Here is a 9,755-nt window from a genome sequence, read left to right as displayed (position 1 = left end):
CTAACTAATTAGATAAATACATTTAATTTACACAGATATCCAGTTTTGATTACATGTAATATGTTTGGTGTCCGAAAACATGTTTAACCCCGTCACATTCTGCATGTGTCTATATCAAGTCGGGAGCTTTCAATCAGTGGTTGTCATTTGGTGCTTATGTACATGTATCATATATATATTGTTTCTTTCATATTTGTCATCTCGGGCATTTTGTAGCTAGCAATGCGGTATTGGTCATGCTCGTTGTTGAAGGCCGTCCTATAGTCACTATTTGTCAGAGAGAGAGAGAGTAATAAATATACAACATAATATGGGAAAACTTATTGATTAACGAAAGCTAAACGTCAAGCAGCAAATATTTGACATATATTTTTTAAATGGTTACATAATTATAGAATGTATTTTAATTACAATGAAAATAGGCAGTCTTGTTTAAAGGTATTGAATTGCGAAACAAAAGTTAACTTCTACTGTTAAGCAATTTCTTGACGATATTTTTCCCTCTAAGCAAATCAAACTTGGAAGAACTTCGTTGGCTGTTTCTCAATACCTCACCAATTTTGTGTAAGTTTGAAAGATTTGGAACTTTCATAGCTGGTGAAACTGGTCCAGACTTTACCCTTTTATTCCAAGAATGCACGCTTGACTGCTCTTTGTCATTCCAAAACCAAATGCATACGTCAGGATTTTCTGCTTTCTCGCAAACTAATAAAGTAAGCATTTTGTGACAATCTACATTTAAATCGGGACAATTCATATGCAAAGAAACATAGAACTTGCCGATACCTATCACAGTTTTGCGAACGTCAGCATTGCAATCCTGTCCTTCACACAGATAGTCACCAATCGTCGACACACACTCGTCAACCAATGTTTCCATATCTTTGTCATCGTCATGGTATTCACGACGGGAACACTGTACAATTGTCTCGTCTACATTTTCTATGCTTTTTCCGCCTATCCATGCAACGAAGCCAATTATGTCAGAGGCTGGACTGGCGTTAGCATTGGCACACCACAAAATGGCGATAATAAGAGAAACGAGTTTCCACTCCATTCTAAAAATATAAATATTTCAATTAGAATAAAAATGATTTTTATTAGTTTATTTGGTCACTGATAGTTTTTTTGTTTTTTTTTAAATAGGAAAGGTACATTTAGTTAGGATAATTTAAAAAAAAAAATAATAAGAGATTTTGTTTTAAACCTACACAAATGCAGATGTACAATTTGATATTTTTGCGATTAAAAACAAACAATATCGACATGCATGGGTAGTACTTTGCCAGGAAAGCTGAAAAACAAACCACGGCTCTTTTGGAGAGATAGTTGATATTCATTGATATGATAAATATGTAATGTTACTAAATACGATCTTCATGTGTCATATCATAGAGACAAAGTAAAGAAATACCGGCAAACAACTGTTGACGTTGGATAGCTGACAAAATTAATACTATGCGGACTCATTGAGGTTTGGGTTGAAGTATAAAATTTAAAAGAAGCTAAACTTAGAAGTTCAAGGCGAATATGTATTCAAAAAATATATCGCACAAACCTAGGGTTTGACCTTTGCAAAAAGTAATATTGCATATAATTTAAACAGAACCTTCCATTCTAGGATATGAGTTTTACAAAACTTCTGGGTAAACGTGGCTCATAAGTTGTAGCCATAAAGATAGTTTCTATGGTAAATGGTATTATCTATAGTGTCAGTAGTGCAACCCTTAACACTTAAGGGTCTATAGGCATTTTGAGGAATAAACAAACATGTATGATACCTTGTAGGTAAAGAAACTAAATACTGTGGATTCATTAAATTTATATGGATACCAATTTTCGTGGATTTCGTGGTTACAGGTGATCAACGTAATAAAATGATCAACGAATGACAAAATTTTCTATTGGCTTATATGAAGACTTCATCAAAATCACGAAATTAAATATCCACGTGCAAATGTTACCTAATCAACGAAAATGGGAATCCACGAAAATAAATGAATTCACAGTAAACTGTCATTGCAGATAATGAAATGTAACTGATACTTTCGAACACGAAACTGATGTAAAGTGTTTGCTTCTTTGACATACTAGATTGTTCCTTTCCATCGTGTCCATAAACGAGATACATAATGCTTGTTTAAACTGTAAATGTCGTGTAAACAAGACGCAATATGTGCTTATGCTCTAAAGGAGCGACATATAACTTTAAACGGGGTGGGTGTTGTTTATTTTCTTAAACAAGATATTCTGATTTTCACTTTGATAAAAATAATCTTTTCAAATAGACGACAAAGAACAATATTTTGTATTCATGTCTCATATCTTATACTGATAAAAGTTTGACAAATATAAATTGATTGATAGCGTTGAAAAACTAAATAAAATGGTTCGCGCTTAGCGCGAAAACGAATATCAGTTCTGATTATTATAACAGAAACCACAGTCCCCTACTTGACTGAGATCAAATGAATGCTCACAAAGACATCATGCAATCATTCAAATCTCAGGATCTCTTTGCCATTTGATTAGCTGTTTTTGCAAAGTCCAGTAGCAAATATTTCATGAACAAGTACAGATGTGCAAGAAGAAATCCAACCTACATGTATCTTTAAGATCAAAATAAATGTTAAAAACCGTGACATCTAGAATCAATTATAGCTATATATTATACGGTGCAAGTACCGCGTTTTGCATATTTTTCCGACGTAGTCGGTATAGTTTCGGTTTGTGCCCTTTGAACTTAAGGACGCTTAACTATGGCAACAGAAAACGCATGCTCTAAAATCCTTTCCGTGATTGGACAAAATGCTGTCATGGTTGGTGATTTGGTTGTGTTTGAAAAAAACGTCTTAAAAATTATATCGCGATGGAAAGCAAGTGAAAAACTATAAATATTTGGACTAGATGTTACAAAGATTTATATTTTTATTAAAATAATTGTTTCTCCAATAATAGCTCTTTTCATCCATGCCAGCTGTTTATTTGGGACAATTATATAATTTTTAATGTAAACTTTGTTGTACGAACGCACCTACGCATGTGAGATTTCCGAGGGGTTTATGTGAATGTAAACAGAAAGATACTACTTATACTTCCAATAGATTCTAGCTTTGTTAACCATGAATTAAGTTTAATGTAAACAGTAGTAAATGTATATTTGTTTCTTGTTATTTTCACTGCATTTTTAGACAAATACAATTTTTAGGTGTCATCACAATATTCTTATATATATAATTGCCTTAATATAACCAGACTTAGTAAAGAATTTCTTGTAGTTACATTCAGCTGGAGATTTTATTAAAGAGGTCCTGCATCATTAAGTCATTGTGCTTCTGAAGGTTATCGAAATGATAGTTTTAAACATATACTCTAAAAATACGTCGGATATCTTTTTTAAAGATAGTTCTTGTTGAATATAAGATGAGTTTAATTCAAGATGTTCCTGTCCTTATTTTTAGGTGTTTGATGGGTAGTAGTATGTCTCGTTGACATTAATGCCACATCTCCTTATATTTAAATAAAGAATTAAATATTTTACAAGCAAATAAAAACTTACCTTCACAATGTGGCTTTATTGAAAAGACCGTAAATGCGAGAAATATCACAAAATGCACGTCTCGAGGCCTTTTTATTAGAATTATAATATCTCAATTTATCCAACGAAAACACGATATAAAATACCAATAAAATATAAATGATTTAACAAATAGTTTTTTGTATGTGTAAGGAACTAAGTTTTCCTCCGCTATGATTTCAATAAAATGATTGTGATGTGCTCCACTTTATCATAATGTCTAGTTGTGCATTTTATATATATGTGTAGGATGTGTAATTTATTATATAATACCGTTTATTATGCTTTAAAATAGTAATTTATAACAACAAATATCAACAAATTCTGTTTGATGTGTTGATTTCATGCGCCATATTTTATTTACATGTTCTGTACTTCCTTTTATCATATTTACATAACAGTGCATTTGTGATGGTTTTATAAGACGTAAAAGGTACAAGACTATTCAAGTAGCTAGGAGATCAATTGAAATAAAGTCAAACACTCTACTCAAGTTATATGTTTCAGAAATGACTAATATTTATTTCTGTCAATGACGAAATAACATACAAAATGTGGTGCGCACTGAATATTCATTATAACCCGCGTAGCGATTTTTTTTAAAATCACATTTTTTTATGTTATTTCAAATAGACAGAAAAGTTATATCAGTTAAATTTATAATTCAATTATCAGACGAAGAAAATCACGAAAAAACGTTGACGACGTCACGGTCACATGACAAAATAGGTATACCCGGTGGATATACAAATGTAGTTGTCTCGTAGGCAAAATTCCATATACATGTATCTATGTTTTTGTAAATCATTCAAAGTGTATAATAATAATATGCAAAAAATAAAAAAAAACAGTTATAAATACAGTGACAAAATAAAACACAAAATAAAATGCTTGTTGCGAATCTGACTTATAAATGAGTGCAAGACCCGACAAGTTGAAACAAATGGGTTTAATACTGAATGTCAAGTAAAAGAAAATCTTTCCTAATGGTTCCTCAGTTTTCAAAGCCTTGTAACTTTATCCGTGTGTGTTTCTTTTTCTCACATTTGGAATGGTCCTTCAAACGTTCACATGGGGACAGTATTACTGTGTCTCAACCCGAGGTTTGGTAAAAACGGAATACCGTATAGTGGGTCATTTTCGCGCATGCATAATTTCGCGATTTTCCTTGAATAAGGTTTACGAAATATTTTGTCAGATTCAAAAGTTGCATCAAAACATACCTTTGCATAAACATTTTTAATTTGGCGGAATTTATTTTAGTGATTTTGTTCTATCCGCGAAAAATTTCATTCGAAAATAACCCACTATATATACGATATCTCAATACATCCACGCTTGTGCACATGTAAATAACTACATGTAAAAAGTAAGTAAAATTATATTGAGCAGTGTAATCGATTCTTTATGTTTTATTTGAACACATAATGAAATAAATTGAAAGTTTGCTTTGAGTAAAGAAATTCATAACTGAGCTTATCCCGTCCTGCACATAAATATCCTTGAGATAAAAGGTTTCCGGATATTGCTTTAAAATACAAAATATCTCGTCTTGATTAGTCCAAAAACTCTCTCATTTTCGCTGGCAGTTCAAACTTCTTCACTGTTCTTTAGTCCCGGATGAGGTAATTTTCACATAGCTACACAAAAATGTATACATGTAAGCATGTATCAATGACTGTGCCTTGATTGTTTTGAATTAATTCCTATATATATGCATGAACTATTTATCACTTGATGTTGCACAAGCAACAATAAACCAATCATTCTAGATGCTTTTAATTAATGAAAAGGAACGAATATCAAAATCAAGAATATGTTTATTCGTATTGCATAGTCATTAAATAAAAATCCACTTTTATTGACATAATGTTATTTATAAGCATTCAACATAAAACATATATTGAAAAGAAAAATTTCGAAATACTATAGTAAAATTGAAAATCTAACTGTAATTTTCGATCTTTTAACTTTACAAAAGTATATCGATGAAATTCGTGCCGACCTCATTCAACGGCTTTAATTAATTGCATAATATCAGCTTAACATATTCATTTTAAACAAATAATAAGTTTGCAATTACATTCTGTAGGGAAACAGCTTGTCACACCATAATGGCAACGCCTTTTCGACTAAAGACATGGACAATGACAATTTCAAGTCAAATTGTGCTACAGACGTGAGTACTTATTACGCATGCGCTTGGTGGTTTAACAGTTGCACTACGTCTGATTTGAATGGAGTGTACTTCAATATAGGCGAGCGCCAAAACAAGGATTCGGAGGCTTTTTAATGTACCTACCTGTACCTAACACACGGCTATATGATATATCATTTGAAAGGTGTTTTATCGTACATTCAGAATTGCCTGGTCGTCAAATTGGGAAATGGTCACATTTTTCGAAAAACGGCAAAAAGGGGATAACATTATAGGTCATAGTTTGACGATATTGTTCGAAAAATGCAGTTAAAAAAACAAATTCAACTGCAATATAATATGAAATATATCATTTGATTAACTATAGTCATTATAATTTTTGTTTCTGAAATAAAATTTAAAAAAAGTGTTTAAAATGAAAAATTCTCGTATTTTTTTGAAAATCATATTTTTTACGATATTGACGCAAAACGCTCGGTGATAATAAATATAGCTCCGAAAACACACAAATTCTATTGGTTTTATATTGATAACATATATAACTAGGTTTTTAAGCTCTAATGTCTTTCCCTAGCATGTTTTTTTTTATACCGACAAAATATTGATAAAACTAGTATATTAAAACATATCGTAAAACTGCTTTAAGCGCATATTTACCATGTTTACAGCACAGTTAAAAATATATGTTATTGTGGTCTCCTGTTAGTTCGACAGTTATAGATACATGTACATTATTATTTAATTGTTTTAAGCTTCAAAACCCCGTCAATGTTGAGCAAGCTTTTGTTTGTTACAAAACACAAAATTAATAATAATATACATATTTACATTGAATAACAGTGAGGCAAATACAACTTTATGTTGCCCCTTTCCTCAAATGCTCTTTCGCTATTAGTCAACGGTATCGTTTTCATCTTCATCATCGTCATTCATTTGATCATCGAGGTTGATGTCCTCTTTAGAATATATATTTTGGCAGGTATCACTACCCTGACATGGACAACGCTCAGTGCAAGACATCGGCTGCTCTTGGCAAATACGTGACTTGTTACATATATATTTCCTCTTGCAAGAACATATTACATATTGCAGGAATTCGGACGTCATCATGCCTTGAAAGTAGACTGGATCCAGGTCTTTTCCATCCGTATTCATTAGGACACAAAGGATTTGGGTTATCGAGATGTGAGGACATCCAAATTTTCGTTTGAAGAAATGACCACAAAACATGTTCGCAAAAGATATCGGATATTTTCCTTACGTGATAACTACAATCCCCTTCCCTTTCTATTCATGAATGTGACCTACCGAATTAGACTATTTACCGGATTTTTTATCACATAAGCAACACGACGGGTGCCACACATGGAGCAGGATCTGCTTACCATCCCGGAGCACCTGAGATCACCCCTAGTTTTTGGAAATGGTCGTGTTGTTTATTCTATAGTTTTTTATGTTGTGTCATGTGTACATTGTTTCCCTGTTTGTCTTTTTGTCTTTTTCATTTTTAGCCATGGCGTTGTCATTTTATCTTTGATTTATGAGTTTGGTGGGACTTGTTTCTAGCAAACGGCTTACGCCGTTAGCCGTCGGCAAACCGGCATGACACTTGTTTGTAAAAATATTTTGCACTGCGCATGCCCGGCTTACGCCGCTCGAGCCGGTTTGATTTGACCGGCTAAGCGGCGAAAAACATGGCCGACTGTTGTTAGAACCGAATTTGTGCATTTAAAACTATTATAAATCATCGCGAAGTAGCCAAAATGCGCTGAAACGGCATAAAACCTAACTAAACAAACTAACATGTGTATTTTTATACTGTACTAGAATTGCCGAGGTTTCAGGGAAGATAAGTATTTGTTCATAATTGAGCTTACTTTAATAAAATATTTCGTTTTTCGTAACTCATTGTAGTCACCCTTTATAAATAAATTATGTATTGTTATTAGTATTATCATATTTATCCTGTTGTTAATTGTTAATAAGTTATCAACGTATATCAATGCTATCTCGCTCTTGAGAACGTTTTTGTTAAAAGAAGGACGAAAGATACCAAAGGGACAGTCAAACTCATAAATCTAAAACAAACTGACAACACCATGATTAAAATGAAACAGACAAACAGAAAAACAATAGTACACATGACACAACATAGAAAATTAAAGAAAAAACAACACGAACCCCACCAAAAACTAGGGTTAAGTTGCGAACGTTTAATAAAAATATCACAATTCAGTCTGTTAGAGATATAGTTGCAATTTTCCTTCTTCATCGTCCTCAAACAGCTGGAATAGGCCATTACCTATTATAGCTGGTAGTAATGGTCCTTGAGCAGCCATGTTAGATTTGCCGGTATATAAGCCGTTCCACTTGTTTCTCGCACAAATAGGCGTACACCGTTCACATGACCGGCGCATGACCGGCTTACTAGAAACAAGTGCACCCTTTGACTGTCCCTCTAGTATCTTTCGTTCCTCTTTTGCAAGTTTAACACGTTGCAGGTTCAAGTCAACATGTAATGAAGTGAAGTTGTCTTTTGGGTCATACAAGCTAGAAATAAGCTCTCTGGCTGCTGACAACGATGTGGAAAAATCAATCTTAATTGTCAAAGTTTTGGAGATTTGTAAACTTATTCGGAGATTTTTTTTATCAACTTGAATACAGTCTTTTTGCCGAACCCAAATATAGCCAGAAATGGTGTCATAACCAGTTAAAGCATGAACTGAAGGAAGAATGTTAGCTAGTAAAGGTAAAAGAGATTTACTTAACTCATGGATTGGTATGTACCTTCTACCGTCTCTAAGAGAATTAGTTGACCCCGTCAAAACCCACATTTGTTCAGTCGACACAAGGACCTTGAAACAATGAGCACAGAGCACAAGCACATCTGTATCAAAACACTTGACTATGATTCGTCCCCTTCTATTCAACGACTAGGTTTTATTAGAGTGTATAACATGAAGAAAAATTCTTGCGTATGCTTCTCCGTGCAAACAGAAAAGGTCTAGGAGACCGATTTCATGCTCATTAGAGAGTTGTCGCACTATTTCTGGATTGTAAAATGCACCGGCAGGAACTAAACATTTATTTTCCTCCTGGAACATATCAGACAAATTGCTGCGTAGATAATCACCAAGGAAAGTAACCAGAGCTTGCTTGTTTTTTTTTATGTTTGATGGATTTTTTTCCAGCCTGGAACAGTTCGGCCTTCAGCGATATTATAAACTTTTTGCGTAGTTGTTGTTGCCGATCGTCTATGTCGCTCTGTTGATTTTATGGAGTGTTTAGTGTTAAGAGATCAACATCAACAACCTTGCCCATTAATTTGGAAGCATGATTGTACCTGCATAATGTAAGATTTAGCCAAGTCTCCACATTTGGAGATCCTTTTAACATCAAATGACTGAACTGAGCTCATGCCATCTCTTATTAGTACGGTAGTACTGTGGTCGAATGGAGGAATGTTAGGGATTGATCCTACTGAATTTTCCAATTCATGGGCAAGATCAGACTTATTTGTCGTCCTCATAGTTCCATCGTCATGAAATAATGCAGTGGGAACGGGACAAATTGGATAGGACAAAACAGTTTCAACAGATACGTCATCTTTACATTTAGTTAGAGATAGTGCACGTCTAAACACAAGCTCAGGATTCAAGTGACCTTTTACAACTTGCCCAGATTTGCATTTTACTTGTACTTTGGGATCACATCTGCAAAGGTCTCTAGTCCTGATCTTTGGATGGGAAAGTTAATGCTACTTGCCTTGTCTGTTGATAGAGATGACTCAACAAATATCTTCATTTTAGTTCTTCCCGTTTCAACTGATTTTAACGGTGAATCTTCAATATCGTTAGTAATGCTTAAAATGGTCTTTCGGCAACATATATACGAATATTTATTTAGTAATATGTTAAAACACGACTTGTATTTTGGCAACTCAAATGTTCTTGTGCATATTAGATACTCGATTTATATACATTTTGAGCGTCTGGGATAAACACGATACATATCCGGAAT

This window comes from Mytilus trossulus, chromosome 7, assembly GCF_036588685.1.
Source record: "Mytilus trossulus isolate FHL-02 chromosome 7, PNRI_Mtr1.1.1.hap1, whole genome shotgun sequence".
Lineage (NCBI taxonomy): Eukaryota > Metazoa > Mollusca > Bivalvia > Mytilida > Mytilidae > Mytilus > Mytilus trossulus.
The sequence above is the reverse complement of the archived record's forward strand: the minus strand, read 5'-3'. Positions refer to the sequence as shown.